The 23150-nt window shown below is 38.8% G+C and overlaps 1 long non-coding RNA gene across 1 annotated transcript; it reads left to right on the top strand.

The window, feature by feature from the left end:
- Nucleotides 1-694: 694 nt before the first annotated feature.
- LOC136884552 (uncharacterized) lies at nt 695-21517 on the top strand. The gene is made up of 5 exons (XR_011018881.1): nt 695-815; nt 9226-9429; nt 13217-13400; nt 16502-16694; nt 20219-21517. It is a non-coding gene; the product is annotated as an uncharacterized lncRNA (long non-coding RNA).
- The last annotated feature ends 1633 nt before the right edge of the window (nt 21518-23150 follow it).

Below are 23150 nucleotides of genomic sequence, written 5' to 3'. Positions count from 1 at the left end.
ACGAACAGCTTAATTCGTACAATCAATCACTGATCAGCATTTAGGGCTGACGCCCAGGTGGCAGATTCCCTATCTGTTTTTTCCTAGCCTTCTCTTAAATGATTGCAAAGAAATTGGAAATTTATCGAACATCTCCCTTGGTAAGTTATTCCACTCCCTAACTCCCCTTCCTATTAACGAATATTTGCCCCAATTTGTCCTCTTGAATTCCAACTTTATCTTCATATTGTGATCTTTCCTACTTTTAAAGACACCACTCAAACTTATTCGTCTGCCGATGTCATTCCACGCCATTTCTCCACTGACAGCTCGGAACATACCACTTTTAGTCGAACATGTAACATTAACGTTCTTATATTTTAATAATGGGAAGTCTGTAAATGAAACTCTGCGTAGAAAATTGAAATTTGCAGATCTTGTATATCAAGCGTGCGCATTAGATTCGAGTAAATACGGTAACTGAATGTAGGAATCAGTCTGTGGTAGGAAACTGGAATTGACCTGAGACTAGAAAACATATTTTGTCATATCGTACTAATTTTGAGAAGTGGCTAAACACCATTTTTACAAGCAGATTTTCAGTTGTATTGATGAAAATCAATCGTGTTATACAGAGGAAATGAATAGAGAGAGATTTGTAACGACTGTTATTGGCCTGTTCCGGTTGCTTCGGCAAGTGTGTTTGGTCGTTACGTTACGTCATTGAGTGGGGATAATCCCACCCAGTGTTCATCAATCCTTCATTGCAAGGGGATTCAACTCGTGACGGTGACATGCTGTGAAAAGTACTCTGCTTGCTACTGTAACCATTTCAAGTAAGAACGTTGAAATGCTTGATTGAAACATGGCCATATAAATCAGTCTATCCCATTGCTGAAAGTCGTGTAATGTGATTTATACCGTACTGATCGTATTAAGATAACTGGGAGACTGATAGGAAGGAAAAGCCTCAAACTGTTTGTGAAGAAAATAGTAAAAAAACAGATTTGTTAGACTCAAATTCACTTAAGAAAATAGGAAAATGACAGATAATTTTAAGAAATGCAAGTTTGATAAGTTTCAGTAGGATGTTTGAATGGGATATGTTGGTGGCATAGTAAGGTCGAAATTGTACAGGACATTGAAAAATGGTATAGCTTAGTAAGAAACTGAAAATAGACTTATTAGGCGATAGAAGTTTTAATGTATACTAAGGTAGGCCTACTCCTGTTTTCGATTATGAGTGGCAAGGGTGTCATCGGGAAGTAGGCCCTACGTATATTTGATTATTTTGTTATAAAAAATGGTGATATCGAAATATCTTACATGAAATGGCTTGATTTATTTCTGGGTTATAGAATGTGTGAGATCAGGTTGCGTCCATGTAAGCTACAACTTGGGCTACATTCCGGTGTTGTTTTCCCAATTAGACGCTCTGAGGATCGACGCAGAGAAGCAGTCATGGAGATCTGAACGGCAATTTGATCAAATTACTTGGTCCTAATGGAGGGAAACAGAATATGGATATTACGTAAGGAATTCATTTCCTGCTCTAGAACAGTAAATACACCGAGGAAGCATTAATAGTTGTTAGCACTGAAATTTGCTGCACTACACCAAATGCAGTAGAGTCTGCACTGTACTGTAGCCTATTTGACTACACCAACAACGTGAATCACCCTCTTATTGGGTGCAATTCCTCTTAATTGAATTGAAGTTCTGTATGTATGTATATATGCACATATTTAACTTTTTACTTTGGTGGCAAGAAGAAATTTATTGGACGATTCTGAACGACGACTTAGTGTAAGGTGTTTCGATTCAGTGTGTAATACGTTTATGTAGTTTAACTGTACGCGTTTCAAGTAACGTCTTATCGAGTGAATAAGTGGAAAGAGTATGAGATCCCACCTGTGTAAAATGATACCGTATAGAATAGCTTCCATAATCTGAAATTTTAACTTGTACGTCAAACGGTTCAGGAAGAACGGCTGGTTTTTTTTTTTTTTTTTTTTTTTTTTTTTTTTTTATCGGGGCCTTAAGGTTCGAAATGTTATTTTCATATTTTAATTCTAGAACGTAAAAGAACAGCTACCTATGTGTAATTTCGACGTTAACTATTTTTGGAGGATTTGATATTCTGGTTTTAGAGCCTCAAAACCCTGAGGGATGAAATTTTTTAAAGCATGTCTTGTTTAACATGTAGGACATAAACGCGACCGTCTTGCGAAATGTCGGCTTGTATTAAGTGGTTTTAGAGAAATGATGATCGTTAGCAGTTCTAACGTTCCCTTAGGGTTATAAGACAATTTGTCGAACTAGATGAAACTGTTTTGGAGGAATGAAAAATTTTGTTTTTGAAGCTAACCCCGATTAAATTTGATAAAGGTTGAACATTTTCCAAGTTTGGCATAAATGAGTAGGTAACCATGATGTGAAATGTTATGTTCGTAAGCGAAATGCTTTTGAAGGAAAGAATGTTTTAGTTTTCGTATATCAGCTATTAATACAGTACCTTTCAATCTAGTCTTATTTAGCAAGTATCGTAACTTATGTGATGCGTCGCTCTAGGGCCGTGAGAAGAGCAATAACCATGTACAATTTCAACTTTGTACACTGAATGGTCTGCGAGAAATGAATATTTAAGTTGTTCAAGTCGTAATGTGTCGGTTTATTATAACTTTGACAATATTACTGTTCTCTCTCTCTCTGCGTTGGATGAAACAAAATTTCTTCTTGCTTCGTTACGGTACGTTTTACCGTGATCAATCTTGCAGATGCTCCTAACTGTATTAACCACACTGATGAGTCTGTTATTTCCTCTACATGTTTGACGAATTTCTCCCCTTTCAAAAGCTTATGGGGCCTAACTGAAATTTTTCTTTCTGCTTCAGTTCCATTTAAAAAATGAAATTCGTCCTGTTTTATGAAACATTTTAATGATAGTCTATGTATATTGTTTGATCAAGAGCTCCGCCATCAGATGCCATAGTTGGCCTAGGGAAATGTTTGCCGTTGCTTTCCTTATCGAGCCAGAAGTTGTCCTGTCGAGAATTTTTAGGCTTGTGTTATTTAAGTGACCCGGAAGTCAAGTGGCTTTAGATCGGGTGATCTAGCGGGCCAGGGAACGGGTCCTCTCCTTCCTATTAATTTATTAAAAATGAGAATATGAAGCGTGAAAATTGGAGGGGCGTGCTTAGGTCAGTGGTTTAACACTCCAGTTGTCGCGTGGATCACAATAGTGATCCAGCCGTTTTTTTTCTTTCCTCCTGTTTTTTTGTATGACTGTTGACCTTGAGCATCTGTGTACCTTCCTCGCGCCCCATCCACTCTCTGATAATGCAGTAGTCTGCTAACCTTGACTGATTATTGTTGCGTTATAAAGCAATTTATTATTGTGGATCACAACTGTGATCCGTGTGATCACTAGCGTGACTTCCTTTGACTTTGTTTTCTTATTACGGTGTCTAATCTCAGTTCATGTGCATATATCTACTCCGCTGTATGAGTTTATATTAATTATTGGTCTATAAGTACAAAATGGATGACTATGGGAATATAAATCGATGGCTGAATGAAGTGAGATACCTCAAAAGCATTATGGAGAGAGACGAATTACAGTATCTAGTCATTTTTCAGGTATTTCTTATACATGCATGCATAATTATATTGTACAGAAAAGAAAGTTCCTTTCACAGTGCATAAGCATATTTGTTGAATAAATAGCATAGCATAGACTTATATCACAAAGAAAGTACGGATCACAATTGTGAGGCTTTTCAGGCATTTGCTCTATTAACCAGCGTTTCATCTTAGGTTTGACACTAGACTCATCACAGTGGGATGCGTCAGACCCTACCCACTGATGCTGGGGTGTATGCAGGTGAACTTATCAGAAGCCCATTATAAGAGGCACAGTCTGATAATTGCATATGGGAGATAAGTCTCTACAATGGAATTATTGCTCGCCTAGCAATTCCGAATGGAAAATTCTAAGCATGCTCTATTGGTGAAAAATATCTAATTCCCTCCGTGGAAACTTAGAATTTTCCATTCACAATTGTGATCCGCGCGGCCACTGACATGACTTTCCTTTGCGCGACCACCAGAGTGTTAACTGCTGCCTTCCCAGCCGGACGTCTGGGTTTCGAAGCCCGGTCAATTCATGTGAAAAAGCTGAGTAGCTCTGATGGTTGAGCGCCGGCTCCTTCCGAACCCAACTTTGCTCAGTCCGGTGGTATTTGAAGGTGCTCAAATAAGTCAGCCCCATGTTGGTAGATTTACTGGCAAATTAAATGACTCCTGTGGGACAAAATTCAGGCACTTTGGCATCTCTAAAAACAGTAAATAGTAGTAAGTGGGATGTAAAATCATTATCTGAATAAACTTGGACAAGGTTGTAAAGAAGATGTGTATTTCCTGAAGTAATGGCAGTCAGGTCTTGGAAAGGCATACCAGCCAATTGACGAGTCCAATGGTACGCTATGGGCCAATTGACGAGTCCAACGATACGCTATGGGTGAATCACTGTACGCAATTCTTTTGTGTCATTCTGTTAATATGTATTCTATTTGTTTCCCTAGCCTTTTCTTAAATCATTGCAAAGAAATTGGGAATTTATTGAACATCTCCCTTGGTATGTTATTCCAATCTCTAACAAATATTTGCCCAATTTGTCGTCTTGAGTTCCAACTTCATCTTCATATTGTGATCTTTCCTACTTTTAAAGACACCACTCAAACTTATTCATATATTATCGGCACACTTTATCTGGATGCATTTGTGTACGGTGGTGAGGAATAAGGAGGGAGCTGTCCTGGTTCCAGTAGTGCTGCCAACTGAATGAAAATGAAACATGAATTGAATCGATAATATGATCGATCGATATGAAGTTTCTAAACCATTATCATCTTAAGCCAACAACTGTGTAATATACACATTATATAACATTTCTCGATGCGAATCTTGTTCCTAGCATGAATTCTATAGTTTGGCTTTGCTGTGTAAAGAACAACAGGACTAGTACGTAAGTGTACGCCAGATGACGCACAACGATGCTTAAGCGATTCATAGTTTGTGTTTCAAAAGTTGCCAGTATGAATCTCGAAGATTACCAAGGTCGACTGATTCAGCACTAAGGGTGTAAATGCATCCAGATAAAGTATGCCGATAATACTAATGTTATTCCACGCCATCTCTCCACAGACAGCTCGGAACATACCACTTACAGAGACTTACAAACTTACTTGCAAACATACCACTTAGTCGAGCAGCTCGTCTTCTTTCTCCCATGTCTTCCCAGCTCAAACTTTGCAATATTTTTTTTAATGTTACTCCTTTGTCTGAAATCACCCAGAAGAAATCTAGCAGCTTTTCTTTGGATTTTTTCCAGTTCTTGAATCAAGTAATCCTGGTGAGGGTCCCATACACTGGAACCATACTCTAGTTGGAGTCTTACCAGAGACTTATATGCCCTCTCCTTTACATCCTTACTACAACCCCTAGATACCCTCATAACCATGTACAGAGACCTGTACCCTTTATTTACAATCATTACCTCAATGAAGATCTTTCCTTATATTAACACGTAGGTACTAACAGTGATCCCCATAAGGAACGTTCACCCCATCAACGCACTAATTAAAACTGAGAAGACTTTTTCCTATTTGTGAAACTCCCAATGTGACTTTCAACCACATTTATCATTATACCATTGCCTGCTGTCCATCTCACAACATTATCGTTGACATTTTGCACTTATTTCTTACTCTATACAGAATAACATCATCTGCAAAAGGCCTTATCTCTGGTGGACTTGAGGGAAATAAAATACCTCTCGTGGAACAAACACAAAACCCCTTGTGGGTGGGGGACGCAGAGGAAGAATACACCCACGGTATCCCCTGCCTGTCGTAAGATGTGATTAAAAGGGACAACCAATTAGAACCATGAGACTACTTGTAATTAGTACCATCACGCAGGGAACAGCATGGGTCGCATTTACTTGCGCGTAGTACCACTATGTTACATATGCAATAGGTTTGTGATTAGTAGCGACAGCGTGTGAATCCGGAGGTGGGTCCAAGAGTACCTGTGATTCATACCCCTATATGAGCGACACCATGGTTCTGCCTTACCTATGTGCAGTTCCCACTATGTGTGGAATACCACAGGATAGTACGAGTCCCTGTGGTTAGTCCACTTATGTGAGGAACGCCATAGGATTGCGTTGCCTGTAAATAGCGCTGCAATGTGCGAAACACCATAGGTGTCACGTGCGCACTACACTACCTGTGAATAGTACCGTAATGTGTGGCATACTGCGAGTCTCCGCTAATTTTGATTAGTACCGCAACATTACACATAGCATGGTTCTACTTTCCTAGCAATAAATACCATTGTGAGGGGCCGATGGCCTGGATTTTGGACCCGTTTCGACTAAAAGAATAATCGATTCAGCATTGTGCTATAGAAGCCGTCCCTTGGTCAGTAATACTATTGTTTTGTGCCAACTTCTATGCATGTGGGGCACTGTGGGTTGGATCCACTGATCGTTTTAAATTCATATCCGTCCATCCATTCATTCTTCGTCCTCATGCTTTGAATTCTGGTCAGAGGAGGCTTTTGGACTTTTAGTTTTTTATTTCATTTCGTACTGTTGGGGGGCCGATGACCTCGATGTTAGGCCCCTTTAAACAACAAACATCAATCAATTCCACTTCTTTACACATATCATTGATATACGGTATATAAGAAAACACAAATGTCCAATAATACTGCCTTGAGGAATTCCCCTCTTAATTATTACAGGGTCAGATAAAGCTTCGCCTAATGTAATTTTCGAGATCTATTTTCTTGAAACATTTATTACTCATTCAGTCACTCTTGTGTCTAGTCCAATTGGACTAATTTTTGCCAGTAGTCTGCCATGATCCACCCTATCAAATGCCTGAGATGGGTCAATCGCGATACAGTGCATTTGACCTCCTGAATCCAGGATATCTGCTATATCTTGCTGGAATCCTACAAGTTGAGCTTCAGTGAAATAACCTTTCCAAAACCTGAACTGCCTTGTGTCGAACCAGTTATTAATTTTGCAAACATGTCTAATATAACCAGAACGAATGTTTTTCCAAAGCTTATAAGCAATGCATGTCAAACTGACTGGCCTGCAATTTTCAATTTTGTGTGTCATCCTTTCCTTTGTACACAGGGGCTACAATAGCAACTCTCTAACTTGGCATAGCTCCTTCATACAAACATTAATGAAAGTGTATCAGATATGGTACTATATCCCAACGCCTTGTTTTCAGTATATCCCCGGAAATCTTAACTCCAGCTGCTTTTCTTGTTTTCAACTTTTGTGTCTTATTGTAAATATTATCATAGGTAAAGTTTAATACTTCTTTAGTATTAGTGACCCCCTCTATCTGGACATAACCCTTTAACCAACAATCTTGACATACTGCTGACGGAATAGACCTACTTCTGCCTTTTCAAGCTCCTCACAGGCACACTCCCCTTGTTTATTAAGGATTCATGGAATGTCCTAGTAACCTGTTTCTGTCCTTAATTACGTATACATACCCTTCCATTTTTCACTAGAAATTGTGTGACTGGCAATTTTGCTTGTCATCATGTTATCCTTTAGCGGACTACTTTGCTAGATTCAATTTCCCAGTAAGTTCCTTCAGTTTCTCCTTACTTCCACAGCTATTTCTAACTGTATTTCTTTCCAACCTGCACCTCCTTCTTAGTCTCTTTATTTCTTTGTTATAACATAGGGGTCTTTACCATTCCTTACCACCTTTAAAGTTGCAAACCCCAGGGCGAGTTTGCCGTGAGCTTGCATCCGAGAGATTTTGAATCCCGCTGTCGGCAGCCCAGGAGATTGTTTTCAGTGTCTTCCCATGTTTACACCAGGCATATGCTGGGGCTGTACCTTAATTAAGGCCATGGCCACTTCCTTCCCACTTGTAACCCTTTTCTATCTCATCGTCGCCATAAGATCTATGTGTGTCAGTGCGACGTAAAGACGATTATGATAATAGTAGTAGTAGTAGTACAAACCTGTTTTCACATTCAATTGTTTTAATTCACACCCCACAGTCTGTTTACATTCTTATGTACCGTTTTCCCACTAATCATAGTTCCTTCATAAAAACCCCATGCCTGTTTTATGAACCATATGGTACTTACTGCCTAATAGTCCCACTTTTAAGACCTTCCTTTCTATTACATTTATTTGTATTTATGACAAAAACTACTTCGTGATTACTAATACCATCTATTACTTCCGTTTCTCTTTGGAGTTCGTGGTTTTTCCAGCACTGCGTCCAGGATATTTTTCTCTATTTCGTTCCATCACTTTCTGAATCAGCTGTCCTTCCAATATTAACTTATCCACCATTTGTTGGTCATGCTCCCTGTCATTTGCATTTCCTTCCCAATTGATATTTGGTAAATAGAAATCACCTGCTACAATCACGTTCCTTTCCATGTCGTTTCCCACATAGCTGATTATCTTATCAAATGTTGAATCAGTGTGAGCGCTACCCCTTCCTGGTATGTATACTTACAGTGGATCAGTGGAAGAATATCAGCCTCCAGATCCCAAGGTAGTCGGTTCAAACCTGGCAGTCCGATTTTTGAAGGATGGGAAAATGTTGATAGGACATTCCATGTCGTACGATGTTGGCATCTGTTGTGACACATTTGATGTTCACCCAAGAAAATTAATACTCAGCCATAGATGCCCAAGGGAGATTCGGTTTATTCCGCCATCTAGGAGGCCAAGAGTAAAACGGAATGTCGAAAGTGACGAGCAGAGAGGCGGATGGCGTCAAATTTAAATGATTGCACATGCATCTGAGGCTATACAATTATCATTATTAGTTAATACTTGTATTGATAGCAGTTTGTATGTATACTTCTTTTTCTTCATTGTTATACTGTACACCAAACAAAAGAATTTAAAGGGTTATTGCGGTGGGCGTGAAAGGTGTAATTAGTAATGGCAAGTAGTTCGTAAAAAAAACCCAGGTGGTCATTCAACCTACAGGTTTTTCCGTGCTGAAAACATGATGAAATCCTGGATAAAGTGTAACATGATGTATGAGGAGTGATTGTGGTTTAATATATATACGACGATGAGGGAAGGACAAAGAAATATTAGACTGAGGCCTAATATAACATCTGAAGAATGGTGTGGGTCATATACTTCTTGATTTTATTTAATTTTTACAGGGCACGTGGGCGGCCAGCATTGAGATAGGCTCCATGAAATCGAACATGAACGTGTTGCTGAAGTATATGGCTGAAGACCAAAACATCTGGAGTGCAGTCTCCATGAGTAGACATCCACTTGACAGCACCTCATCATCATCGGTGGTAGCAAGATGAAGATTAGACAACCAGCCCTGTTAGTGAATCAAGTCGGGAAGTTGAAAGGTAAGGTTATTCTGCCTGTTGCCATTTCTTGATGGATACAGTATTTTTGTATCCGTCTCTTGGCACAGGCCAGAGCAAAGTGTAGCTTCCACCGAAGTCCCAGTCTCATCCATGGGTGTGACAATATGGAAGCTGCTGGGGTATGGGTGGTGCTGAATAATGACATTTTGAGCACAACTGGTGTCTGAGTGTTATGAAAGGTGTTGCTCATAGGATCAGTCATGCTGCAGTGGCACCTTCTGGTCCAGTGAGGAAAGCAATGGCAAACTACCTCACTCCTCGTCTTGCCTAGTATGCCTCATTTGGCTCTGCCATTGGTTTTTGCAGTTTCCCTATAACTGCATAGCCTTTGGTGGTGCTATTTGAGGATCCAACCAGCCTCTGGGGTGATGACCTAACAGACAGATTCAAAGTTCATGTATTTTATGTGTGATTGTTGAAAGAAAACTCCAGTGTTGTGATAGGTTAGTCTCTCCAGATTTGTGTCACAGCTGTTGGATAGTTACAACAGGTGTCTCAGTGTTATCTCCCTTAATGTAGATTTTGATAATCAAAAATATAAAAAATTTAAAAGGGGTCACTCAGGATGTCATGTCATGTCTTGGCTCGGAGATAACCACCATTTCAAACCTTTAGGAGTGGAATATTTTTAAAATGTTGTAAGAGAATATGTAGGACCATAGGAAGTGGAACGGAAGTATTCATCCACCTCCAAAAATGTTCCCTTCAGGATTTATCACCACGTGACTTTTAATTAAATTTGCAGTAAACTAGCATTATCTGCCATGACCAAAGAAGAGCAGGGAGGATTAATTGAAAAAAAAAACCAGGAGTACAGCCCCCATTACGTACAAAGTCATTAAAAAGATCATGCCGCGTCACCGTTCAAACAGAACATCTATACGCAGTATATAAAAGTGACTTCCTGTATCTGCGAGATCCTGCAATGTAGGAAAATCAAATTTCGCACGATGGTTATGTTAAGTGCTCACTAAGAACGGGGGGTTAATAACCTGCAAAAAATGGAATATTCATTTCTTGGACACTTCTCTGAACAAAATTGAAATTTCACGTACTTATTGCTTTTATTTTGTTTACAAATGATTTGTTTTTTCGGCCTCAGTTCCCTGAGGGACTGAAATTTTAAGTTCGAATATGAAAAGAGATATTTCTAAAATTTAGTATTTTTACCTGTCCTAACACTCCATTCAAACTCCTTAGGGTATGACAATTTGTCCACCTGGTACATGAAACTGGTTTTCGCAGCTAATCCTGATTAAATATGATGATAGTGGTAGAACATTTAAAGCGTTTCCCAAATATCTTTTTGGACATAAATCAGTAACCATGATGTGAAATTTCAAGTTCGTAAGTCAAATGATTTTGGAGGAATGATTGTTTTCATGTGTTAACTCTCTGAGTGAGTATTATTAAATTAGGATATAATAGAGCGCTATACTGATGGGTCTATTATTTACTCCGTACCTTTGAAGGATTTTCCCTTTCGTACTGTTTTGAAGTGTTAATGTTCGAAAGGAGGTCACTTCCACTCGTACACCATAAAAGGTATGCATGTTGGCCTACACGTCGTGCATGCTCCGGAAATGATTTTCCCGTTGCGAGAAATTTCAAGCTTCTGTGCTTTAAGTGACCCGACCGGAAGAATGGTTTAAGATCGGGTGATAAGGCAGGCTAGTGAATGGGTCCTCCCCTTCCTATTCATTTATTAGGATATGAAGCGTGAAAATGGTGGCAGGGGCAGCGTGGTTAGGTCAGTGTCTTAGCTGCTGACATTCTTCCCTCACGTCTGAGTTTTGAATCCTGGTCGATCCTAAGTTTTTGTCTGAAAAAGCTAAGCAGTTGAGACGTAGGCTTTTGAGGGCAACTTAACAGGTTTGATCCTGGCTCAGTCCATTTGTATCTAAAGGTGCTAAACTATTTCAGCCTTGTGCCTGTAGATTTACTGGCATGTTAAATGACTCAGGTAGGACAAAATTGACACCTCGGCGTCTCCAAAAACCATAAGAAGTAGTTGGTGGGACATGAACTCAATATTATATGAAAAAATGAATGAGCATGCGTTTGCCCAGTTTTGCTCAGATGAGTACAGGGCGAACCAAATGGATCTGCATGCCTCAGCCCGATCCGAATGTTGTTGGTACCTCAAAGCAAGCACATGCTCTGTTCGTGCTCAGTGTGGATGGTTGATGACGAGTGGGGTAGCCCGAACAGTATGAGCCGACTGCTTCCGCTATCCATATGTAATTTCACTCGTGCAAGTGAATTGACGGAAAAGTGTGAAAGATAATTTCAAGTTGAAATGGAATTGTCCCAGGATAATTCTCTTGTCCTCCTGCAGTACTACCACAAGTATCCTGTTCTGTGGAACCCCAAGGACGAGTTCTGTTACAATACCTTAAAAAAGGATGATACTTGGAGTGAAATTGCTGCCCTCATGCAATTTCTGAAAGATGAGTATGTTGGGTACTCAGCCTGAAGGCTGGTTTGATCCTCTACAGCTCCACTAACAGCTGTCATAGATAGCCTAGGTGTCACTGAAGAGGCATGCTAGGGAAATGAGGAGTGAGGTAGTTTCCCATTGCTTTCCTCACAGAGCCAGAAGTTGCTGTTACATATCAGTCTGCCAAGCTCACTGGAATGCATGCACCAACCGACCCTATGAGCGATATTTTCACACCATTCATAACAGGGACTGGCTGCATAAGGAATGGAATTACTAGCATGGCTCATACCTCGGTCACTTTCATATTGTGAAAGCCATGGATGAGACTAAGACAGGTCAATGAAAGTAACAAATTTATTCTAGCTCATACCAGAAGACATAGTGTACTGTAAACACTACATCTTGGCAGAGTGCTGCAAGAAAATTGAAAGCCTTAAGGGTTCCAACCAGAGGGAAAAGGCAACAAGGAAAGGAAGCAACGTGACTGGATCCGCACGAGGTCCGGACACAGTGAATACTTGCTCAACAGATTGGCATGGGATCGTGCTTGTGCGCTCCCACATTGGCAGCGCACACTCATTCGGGGCGAATGCTCAAGTGTATACGCGGCTTAAGAAGTAGTTGGTGGGACATAAAATCAATATTATATGCAAAAATGAAATGGGAGGAATCTTTCTAAAACTTGGTATGAATTTCTGGTAGTAATGGCAGTCTAGTCTTGGATAGGGTGATGTGTTTTGTTTTGTCATAACATTGATATTTGTATGATTTAATTATTATTAGTTGTTAGCTCCCTATGTGGACCAGCAGTAGTGTCAGCCTCTGAATCCCAGTTGGTTCAAACCTGGCAGAGGTAGTTGGATTTTTGAAGAGAGGAAAAGTGTCCATTACTCATTCCATGTCATACGATAACAGCATGCAAATGATCTCTGGTGACACATTTGGTGTTTACCTGACAATAATTGAAACTGAGCCACGGATGCCCAAGAGACATTCGGTTTACTCTGCTATCTAGTAGGCCTAGAGTGAAACTTAACGTCGAAATTGATGAGCAGACAGCCAGATGGCGTCAATACTTGCACAAGGTAGTTGAGGCCATACAACTACCATTATTGTTTGTATGTATTATTTGTATTTATTGCTGTGTTTTTCTGGCAGGAAGTTCGTAAGAAACAGGGGGTCATTTTGTATGGACTAAAAACATATTTGGAAGGAAGTGTAACATACCTAACATTTGAATGAGGAAATTAATGAGAATTAGACCTATTAAAACATCTGAAGAATATGTGTCATATACTTTATAATTGTACGTTATTTTTATAGGCCCGGTACCTACAGGAGACGAGGCCGGCCAGCATTGACACGGATCGACTCCATCAAATTGAACCTGAACGTGTCACTGAAGTATATGGTTGAAGATGGAAACATCTGGAGGCTGTCGATCCATGCAGTCACCAGGAGTCAGTGTCCACTTGACGAGGTCACTTCCACACGTACACCATAAGAGGTATGCATGTTGTGTTAGTTAATGTGTTGTGTTCAGTTAATACCAGTCATTGGTACACAAGGTTTCTTGCAAAACATCTTTTATTAGAATGAAGCATCAATTAGAGATAATGTGGCAGGTTTTAAAGAAAGAAATTTTGTTGCTGCTCCAGATAAAACGAAAGTAATTCAACAACCCATCAAACCTCAAAAATAGCATCCAACAATTTCCAAAGAGTTAGAATCTCTCAGAAATTAAAGTAGTAGAAGCACAGTGGCCAGCCACAGGGGGAGCAATGCAGCTTAACTGTGTGCCGGTCCCAAGCCCGGGAAAATGGCTGGTTGAGTCCCAGTGGAGGTGCCTCTGGAAAATACTGGGAAATGCTCTAGTTGGCAGGCTCACCTGACTATGCAACCAGCAAATCCTACCCCGTATGGGGATGCGCGAAGGCGAATGCCCGGCGCCTTAAAACAGGGCCTTCTTGGCTAAGGTATGGTAACCCTAACAGAAGGTTCCCTGGTTCTCCAGGTTGGGGGTTGGCCAAGGGGTTAACAGCCCCACCTCGTAAAAAAGAAATTGTTACGAATCCTCAACATACAGAAGCCGGAGGGATTGAATATAGACGACCCTGCAATGATAAATGGGTTAGATTTGGAACATGGAATGTACGATCATTGTACAGAACTGGTGCCCTCAAAAATCTTGTAATATACAAGAATACAATATAGATATCCTAGCCCTGCAAGAGATACGATGGCTTGGGAATGGCATTATGGAAAAGAAGGAATACAACATGTATTATAGCTGTTATGATAAAACACACCAGTTTGGTACTGGATTCATTGTGGATAAAAGTACGAAGCACCTAGTCATTGATTATCAACCTATCACACCAAGACTATGCAAACTGCGTATCAGCGGAAGGTTTAGAAACTACACTTTAGTCATTGCTCATGCACCAACAGAAGGAAGGAATGAATGAAGAGGAGAAGGATTCCTTCTATGAACTCCTAGAAAGAGAATATGGAAAGTGCCCCAGACATGATATTGTGCTGATGCTGGGAGATGGTAATGCCCAAGTGGGTCAAGAGGAACATCTAGTACCAATAATTGGCTAGTATAGTCTTCATAGAGATAGTAATGAAAATGGCATGAGACTAGTTGTTTTTGCAGCCTCAGGTGACATGGTAATAAGAAGTACAATGTTCCTGCACAAAAACATTCATAAAGGAACGTGGACTTCCCCTGATGGAAACAGTGAATCAGATTGACCACATTCTTGCTGATACACCACGACTGACCTGGAAGATGTACAAACCTTTAGAGGAGCTAATGTGGACTCTGTTCATTTCTTAGTCATTGTGAAATTGAGAAGTAAAAGTAAGAATAACTATCAGAAACAAAGCAAATTAAAGAAATATGACATGGAAAAGCTAAAAGACCCAGAAACTAAAATAAAAACTCTATCAGGAGTGGATAAAGAAACATTTTACTATGGTAGAAACTGCTACAAAAGCCAATGACGAAAGTTGGATGGATTGTAAGAGTGATAAAAGATACTGCAGAGGAAGTAATTGGTGAAGTAAGCAGAGATAAAAGCAACACCTGATGTGATAGTGTGCAGAAATAACTGAAAGGAAGAATATAGCCTATAAAGCAATGATCGATAAACGTACCAGAAATACTGTTCAAACATACTGAGGGCTAAGAAGTGAAAAGCAGGTACACAAGAAGAAAAGGTAGTATCATGAAGCAAGGCTCAAGGAAATAGAAGAGATAATTTGGAAGCGCATAACTAAATAAATGTTAAGTGCATCTCAGCAACCATCCATATATTGCAAATTGTGAGACCAAATAAATTAAAAAGGGACAAAACTCTTCATATTTCATGTTAGATAAGGCCTTACCTTATAAAACGAAGTTTAATATGTTATTTCTTCTCATAAAACATGTTGTAGAAACACACGTAATCATAGAATTCGTGTCAACCAACAGGACATAAACACGAACCTAGCGGTGCATTGCTTTTAATGCAAGAAATTGGCTCTCTGTCCAGGCCTTCTAGTATCTAGTAGGCTTTGTATAAGTACAACAGTTTCTATGCGATGTTAGAGACCTTGAGGATCGATACTTACATTCAAAACCTTATTCTAGAGTTCAACATAACCTTTAAAAGTCAACGTAGGCCTAATTTACGCGGCACAAGATTTCCATAAACTGACTACGAACAGTATACCGGTGACTGAATTCTAATGGAAAATTTTAAAAAGGGATTTCACCATCCTGTTGGGTGCTTTTGTATCTCATGTGCTTATTTTGTGTTAGATTAGGGAATTAAAAAGTACTTGCATTAGATTGTTGTTTGGCTTGGTGTAATGGATATTAGATTTCTCGAAGAGTTTGTCTGATCAAAATTGCTGAACTGAAAGAATTTTTCAGAGGAAACTGACAGTTTTTCCAGTAAAACTGAAGGTAAAGTTTTGAGATTTTGAACTCTCGTACTGGTAATTAATGTTTGATGCCGATTGTGCGGTCTAACTTGCCTTCCTCTCATCCAGAGGGTCCATGTTTGATTCCTGGCCAATTCAGGCATTTTTACCTGGAGATAAGGGTTGGTTCCAGGTCCACTCAGCCTACGTGATTACCTTTAATTGTAGAGCTGTGTAATGGTGAGATGGTGGCCCCGATCATGAGAGCCTGGAATAACGGCTGAGAGGATTCGTCACACTGACCATGCGTCATCTCGTAATCTGCAGGCCTCCGGACCAAGCAGCGGTTGCTTGGTAGGCAGAAGGCCCGTTGGGGCTGTGGTTTGGTTTAGGGGTGTTTATAAGATTATAAGTATAGCCTACATATTTTTTTATTTTTTTTTGTTTAGCCAAATTGTTGATGGTTCATTCACTCCTGGAATTTGCAGTTTTCCTGTATTGTAGGTTATTTCTTTTTTTTTTTTTTTTGTCCGTGGTCCCTCCAAAAACGGAGAGTAGAGGTTCCACTGTATTTGTGACAAAAGGTCCTGTCTGACTGTGACTTGTATGAGGGCAGTACAGTACATAGTTTTGTTAAGGCGACACAATACGAGTCTTGTAGTTGATAATTTTATTTTATTCTTATACGTGCAGTACCTACAGGAGACGATGGGAACGACTCAATCAAATCCAACACGAACATGAAGTATATGGTTGAAGACTGGAAATCTGGAGGCAGTCCATCCAAGCAGTCACCAGGAGTCAGCGTCTACATGACAGGAGCTGATGGAGATGTACTTGGTGGTAGGAAAATAATAATAACCAGTCCAGTCAGACGAGTTGAAAGGTAAGATATTTTTACTTTCATTTATTATTTTATGCGTGATTGTTGAAACATGAGTTTTGTTTAAATCTATGAATTTCATTTTTGTCCGTATTGAACTGAGAACCTAAGATAGGAAACATAAAAGGGTCCATTTTTTACAATACAGTTAAATGTTATAGTTTATTTACAACATATATTTACACTTGGAACTAGTTTCGACGCTGTTTGGCGTCATCTTCAGCCAAAATGTGGGAAATAGGCATAGGTGTAAGCGTGCAGACATTTATATTATACATGGTGTTAAATCAGTGTGATTAAATGAGAGACATGAAAATGTGAAGTACAATGTCAGTTTCAAAATGGTCATGAAGGGTGAGTCAAAATTGTATAAACATGAGATAACATAATCACTAAAATAAAAGACATATAAACTGTAATAAAAGTATGCAGAAGTTTGAGATGATTGGCATTGGATATTCAAATTATTTCAGACAATCTTCCATTGAATGTTGCCTGCCGCGAGTGTAGTACAAAACATAGGTTACATTTCAATAAACACAATCGTCTCAAAAATGCACATAACATTTAAAAAAATATTTTTGGGTTGAGATGAAATTTGGCAGTTAGGGATTGAAACCACTTATTGAATAAGCGTCAATTAAAAAAAAACAGCCGTGAAGAGTGTTTGAAAGCTGTTTTTTTGAAAGACTAGAGATTGGAAGTTCATATTCGCAGGATGTGTTCATTAGGGTTGGGCTCTATGTCCCTGTTTCGGTGCACGGTTGTGTTCCGCTGTTCAATTGTTCCGAAACATTCTCAAGCGAGACTGAGACGGTGACTCGCTGTCCCGCCAGAAGCGCCGCTATGCACAGCCCTTTGCCTATTAGCCAACTATCTCTATGCTAGCTGTGTGCTGCCACTTACTGGAGTGTTCCACGTTCTGTCACATCGTCTTTGATCTGAGAGTTCCTTTGCACCAGCAACTGGCCTTCGGTACATGCGAATAATGTAATGTGTTGTGTTTTGTAAGAGTGTTGTCATGGAAGTCTAGTAATATAACCATACGAAAGACTGTAAACTTTGCATGAAGTCGCATCAAAGTCCTGTTTAGGACTGTATTTTAATAGAATTGAACTGGACAGAGTGAGTTACAATTTTTCTTCTTTTTTCTCTGTAAAGGATCTTCAACTGGCACAATGACAAGACATTTTAAACTTTAACATCCCACAATTTTTATTTTCATGTTCTGCTTGCATATTGTGTATGTGAATAGAGTACTGATGAATGTTTCTTCAACTGTGCGAGTGTACTAATGATTGGTGAACATAACATTGCGACATTTGTAAACACATGTATTGCCAGTGTAATTGTGACAGGTGTATTTTGGAATGACTGAAAACATTGTTCTCCTAAAAACATTTCGTCATTATTTTTTTGGGTGTGTATTTCAAAGTTCTGACTGCTTTTTCACGGGCTGTGAAGTTTTATCTTGGCCCTAATTACTCACAATACAGGCCGATACATTCACCTGGTGAAATTATCCTTTGATTAAAATTAACTCAACACCTGTATTGCCATGGTGACAGTGCTATGTGTATTTCATATTGACCGAAAAAATGTTAACCTCAAAGCAGCCTTTAAACGGAATTATTGGCCACAAATTTGAATCTTCGGACTGTTCCTTCACGTTCTGTGCACCTTTATGCTGGCCATAACTACACACAGTACGTCTGGTACAGCAGTACTTTCCTGCTCATATGGAACATGTCATGTTGCCTCTCAAATTTCTCTGTTCTGTGCAGTTACAGTCCTGTATGCTGGCACACTGTACCGAAACACTCCACCTCAAGCTCCTAATGTTCTGGAAGAACTGACTGTTCTTGTCTGCCCAACCCTAGTGTTCATTAGTATGTTCTACAGAAACGATCAGCATTTCAGTCACGTAGGTTCAGCATGTGTCCTGTTGCCTAGTTGGCACTGGGTCATCCATGGGCACTGAGAACATTTTCCATGCATGATGGCATCGACTTGTATAAGGCACGAATGATGTCCTGGAGTATAGCCATCCATGGTGCATTCACCTGGTTCCACAGTTCATCTTTGTTGGTTGGTATGGGGTCGCAGCGCTGCACCCGTCGTTTCACCATATCCCATCATTTTTTATTGGCAACAAGTCTGGTGATCAGGTGGGCCAGGGCAACAGTGAGACATCCTGTGACAACAAGAAGGCATGTGTTCGTGCAGCGACATGTGGTCACGCATTGTCCTGCTGAAATATGGTGTCTGGGGTGTCTTGTAGAAAGGATATGACTACAGATCACAGGATGTCATTCCTGTAGATGAAACTGGTCACAGTGCCCTGGACATGCACAAAGTATGATTTGTGGTTGTACCAGATAGCACCCCACACCATAAGACCTTGAGATGGTGCTGTATGTCTTGTGTGAATGCAATAATCAACGTGATACCTCTCCCCCTGTGTGCGGTGAACCTTAATGTGACCATTTTCAAACGGAGAGAACCTGGATTCATCCAAAAAACACTGTCTGCTGCCATTCCTGTCTTCAGTGATGTTGTTCCATTCACCATTACAGTGTAGCATGTTTATGGACATTAGTCAAAGGTAGGTGGAGAAGCGGACGATGTGCCGTTAACCCAGACTGTAATAAATGGCGACGGACTGTCACTCCTGATAGTTTATGGTGCGTTACTGTACCACTGTTGCGCTGGAGTCGAGAACGCAGATATGTTGTGCAGTGCCATTGGGATGAGGTGCCGATCTCTTTTGTGTGTGTGTGACCAGACCTGTGTTGTCGTTTGTATGACCTCTGAACCATTCTGGACACACCCGTTCCACTTTGTCCCGGATGGATGCATCGTGTTCTCTCATGCCAATAATGCACAGTGTTACAAACTCTCATTTGATGGTACGGTTGTTGCATACGTCTCCGAGGCATCCTTCACATCTGCTAAAGTTGCAATGATCCATTACCTTCGGTTTATAGCGACAACAGGAGCTGCTTGCATATCTTATCAGTAGGTGGTGGTGCACTGCTGAGATATTGATGTGGACCTTGAACCTGAGGGCTGACATAGTTCAAATCCTAATACAGTACTAATGCACATGTCCTGTGAATATGAACTTCCTATCTCCAGTCTTTCATGGTGTTGTGGTTGTTGTGAATAAGAGTATATATCCTTCTCACATTCCCAGCTCTTTTCCATGATCTGCCTCTGAATGTGAAAATGGATTCTACTGTTGACCTTTCACTTCTGAATCCAAATCATTCCTCTTGTGGAACCTGTGGACTGCGAATTAGGTGAAGGTGTGGCATAGGTTGTAGCTTGGCTCCTTCCCTTACCCTTTAATGTAGCCATGAAATTCTCATATTCTCTGCTATTTCTCACATCCTATCTTTAGTTTTTGTTATTGTGACTATTTTGAGAAGTTTTCTTTTACTATATAATGTCAAATTAATGCAGGAAGGTTTGCATTACTCATGTTCTTGGTAGAAGGTACATTTTATTTAATTTGTTTTTTCCAGGTTTGTTATGTGTGCTGACACTGCTGAGATTGAAAATGGAGCATTTCTTGAAACCTAGGAAGATATATGGTGTACTTACCTGTCTTGGAATGAACTGTGTCTTTTAGTGGAAATGTACGGGAAAGACTGGCAGGAATTTTTGCACATGTCATCAAGAGATAATTTGTTTTTTTTTAATATGTAATATTCATGAAATAAAACATTTGTGCATTGCTTGTCTCAATGTTTATTTCCAAAAGTCATGTACAATACTGCATGATATGGAATTTATTGCTGAGTAAGAAATTAAGATATATATGTACTACTGAAGAAGGGGATACACTTACATGTTGGCTGTGTAGGAACAAGTAATGTAAAGTACTGGAGTTGTGAAATTATGTAAGTTGGAGGAATGAATTGAAAATGGGTTACTTGAAGAAAGTATATATGGGGAATGTGTTACAAATACTTTCTGTAACAGGTATGCATTTTCTTTTATGCACTCAATGCAGAACACATCTGTAGAGCTATACACTATTTTTATTATGATACATTTGTAAGATTTAGCTATATAATGAAGTAATGTCATGAATCAGAATGTAACATGTGTTGACTTTGAAATGTCACATATGAAGGTATAGGAATGATAGGGTAATGGATTTGCAATACACATGTATTGTACTATTTATAAACAAGTTGTGCTTGTGATTGAAACTGTTTGGTGTATTTTGCAAAAATGGGGATGTGATGTCATCTTTATTATTACTGCTACCTTTGAGTAGGTTAATACATCAGATGATTGAGGAAGAATGAGATGTGTGGATGGATTTGGAATGTGTTCATTGAATGGTTACATTTTGAAAATAGGTAATATATGTAGAATGTTAAAAGAATGGGAGCAATGCAATTCCCAAGTGGAAGAGCATTGAGCAGGTTTGTTATGATGCTGTCTGTATGAAATGGTGGGGTTTGTCAATCTATATTCCTTGTATGTATAGTTTCTGAACATGAAATTCACTAGTACTTTGTAATGTATGATTACATGTTTGCTGGAGGTTAAGTGTAAAGTCAATGTTCTTCCAGTGGTATAATCTTATTTCAATCTGACATTTGTATGTAAATTATGAGTATTCATACTGTGCCAAAGTAGTACCCCATTAGAGTGAAAGTGTTGTTGATGTATGTACATGCTATGAAATAAAATGTATTTGTAGGTTGTCTTAATTTATTTGACCAAAATAATATATTATCATGTATAAGTAAAGAAATAAATCTTTGACGAATGTATGGCAACAACATTGCAGATTTTATTTTTGCAACCGGTAGACAAAAGACAAAAGACAAAAGACAAAAGACAAAAGACAAAAGACAAAAGACAAAAGACAAAAGACAAAAGACAAAAGACAAAAGACAAAAGACAAAAGACAAAAGACAAAAGACAAAAGACAAAAGACAAAAGACAAAAGACAAAAGACAAAAGACAAAAGACAAAAGACAAAAGACAAAAGACAAAAGACAAAAGACAAAAGACAAAAGACAAAAGACAAAAGACAAAAGACAAAAGACAAAAGACAAAAGACAAAAGACAAAAGACAAAAGACAAAAGACAAAAGACAAAAGACAAAAGACAAAAGACAAAAGACAAAAGACAAAAGACAAAAGACAAAAGACAAAAGACAAAAGACAAAAGACAAAAGACAAAAGACAAAAGACAAAAGACAAAAGACAAAAGACAAAAGACAAAAGACAAAAGACAAAAGACAAAAGACAAAAGACAAAAGACAAAAGACAAAAGACAAAAGACAAAAGACAAAAGACAAAAGACAAAAGACAAAAGACAAAAGACAAAAGACAAAAGACAAAAGACAAAAGACAAAAGACAAAAGACAAAAGACAAAAGACAAAAGACAAAAGACAAAAGACAAAAGACAAAAGACAAAAGACAAAAGACAAAAGACAAAAGACAAAAGACAAAAGACAAAAGACAAAAGACAAAAGACAAAAGACAAAAGACAAAAGACAAAAGACAAAAGACAAAAGACAAAAGACAAAAGACAAAAGACAAAAGACAAAAGACAAAAGACAAAAGACAAAAGACAAAAGACAAAAGACAAAAGACAAAAGACAAAAGACAAAAGACAAAAGACAAAAGACAAAAGACAAAAGACAAAAGACAAAAGACAAAAGACAAAAGACAAAAGACAAAAGACAAAAGACAAAAGACAAAAGACAAAAGACAAAAGACAAAAGACAAAAGACAAAAGACAAAAGACAAAAGACAAAAGACAAAAGACAAAAGACAAAAGACAAAAGACAAAAGACAAAAGACAAAAGACAAAAGACAAAAGACAAAAGACAAAAGACAAAAGACAAAAGACAAAAGACAAAAGACAAAAGACAAAAGACAAAAGACAAAAGACAAAAGACAAAAGACAAAAGACAAAAGACAAAAGACAAAAGACAAAAGACAAAAGACAAAAGACAAAAGACAAAAGACAAAAGACAAAAGACAAAAGACAAAAGACAAAAGACAAAAGACAAAAGACAAAAGACAAAAGACAAAAGACAAAAGACAAAAGACAAAAGACAAAAGACAAAAGACAAAAGACAAAAGACAAAAGACAAAAGACAAAAGACAAAAGACAAAAGACAAAAGACAAAAGACAAAAGACAAAAGACAAAAGACAAAAGACAAAAGACAAAAGACAAAAGACAAAAGACAAAAGACAAAAGACAAAAGACAAAAGACAAAAGACAAAAGACAAAAGACAAAAGACAAAAGACAAAACTGCCTACAACAGTGTTTGCCACACAATACCACTCTTGAGATCTCTCAAAATTTATTGCAAGAAACAGTATCTGAGCTACTCTCCAGAGCTCACCTCAGACTGCCCATCGCTATTAGCATCGAAAAGCATTACCCTATATCGTTTGCCACTACAAGCTTCATAAT

The sequence above is a fragment of the Anabrus simplex genome, chromosome 12 (genome assembly GCF_040414725.1).
Source record: "Anabrus simplex isolate iqAnaSimp1 chromosome 12, ASM4041472v1, whole genome shotgun sequence".
NCBI lineage: Eukaryota > Metazoa > Arthropoda > Insecta > Orthoptera > Tettigoniidae > Anabrus > Anabrus simplex.
Note: the sequence above shows the minus strand (reverse complement) of the source record. Positions and strands in the feature narration are given on the sequence as shown.